A 1,237-nucleotide genomic window follows, 5' to 3' on the forward strand; every position below is an offset into this window, starting at 1 on the left:
TGTGATATTTTCTAAGGTCCTAATTACTTCATACTTGTCTCTCACAAGCCATGCGCCTCTATACTTGCAGGTAATAATCATAATCTCATCGATGCTCAAAACCCGGGAGCGTGACAGTCTTTCCGGATGACCCTCTGGCAATATTTTTTTTCCACCTTCAGTTTCTCTCCGGCTCCTCGTGGAACTCACTCTTGGCCTTTGTCCTTTTGCGCTGCTTATCACCATCTTCCTACTGATTTATCTTTCATTTTATGAGAGTATCGATCTGCCTTTCTTACCCATGTGAGGAAGGATCTTCGCCATAGCTTGTGATTACGTCATAGGTTGGCAAGGAAGGTTACTTGTAAGATAGGTCATTAGTAAAGTAGATCAATGGGAAGGCAGCAACTTGGTAAGATAGGCCGTTGGCAAGGCAGGTGTTGGTAAAACAGGTTAACGGTAGTTCAGGTCATTGGTAAGGCTGGTCATTGATAAATCAGGCCATTGGTAAGATAGATCGTTGGCAAGGCTGGTCACTGGTAATACAAACCATCGGTAAGGCAGGCTATTAGTAACATTGGTCACTGAAAAGACAGTTTACTAATAAAACAGGCCAAAACAGCTTAAGAGTCCTAGGCAGTAGTAAGACCTGCGGAAATCATGCGGCAGGACCATATCAGGCCAAACAAAGACAACAGGAGTCAGACAGGAAGGACAGAAGAAAACCTGAAACTAATATGGGACGAACTGAGTAATTCGTGCGAGAAATATCATAAACAAATACAAAATACATTAACAAAAGACCCAGCAGAACCACAAGACAAACCAGAAGGGGACGTCCTCATCACACACAAAGTAAATCTATGACAAACCTATGTAGTCATCCCACCACACACGCCATGCACTGGGCACCAACACACCTTCATGCAGTTAAAACCACCTCAGGAACACTTGACATACAGACCACTTTTCCAGACGAAGGAAGGAGGTCTGGCCAGGAGATCAACCGAAACGCACAGTATTTCGGTTAAGTTCAAGGTAAACCTTACTAACAAGGCGGTTAAGTTCGACCCTTTCTTACCCTCGTATTTCAAGTCGCACTTTACTCCTTATGCTGCCATAAGAGAGGAAAAAATGACGGAAAGATCATAGAAAATGTGAGGGTTCGTGTTTTAAAAGCATACGCGTGGGTGGCTGTAAAATAAAATTAGACATTCTACACATACATACAAGAATAGGCCCATGCATTTCCAAATTG

Source organism: Penaeus monodon, chromosome 24 (assembly GCF_015228065.2).
Source record: "Penaeus monodon isolate SGIC_2016 chromosome 24, NSTDA_Pmon_1, whole genome shotgun sequence".
Taxonomy (NCBI): Eukaryota; Metazoa; Arthropoda; class Malacostraca; order Decapoda; family Penaeidae; genus Penaeus; species Penaeus monodon.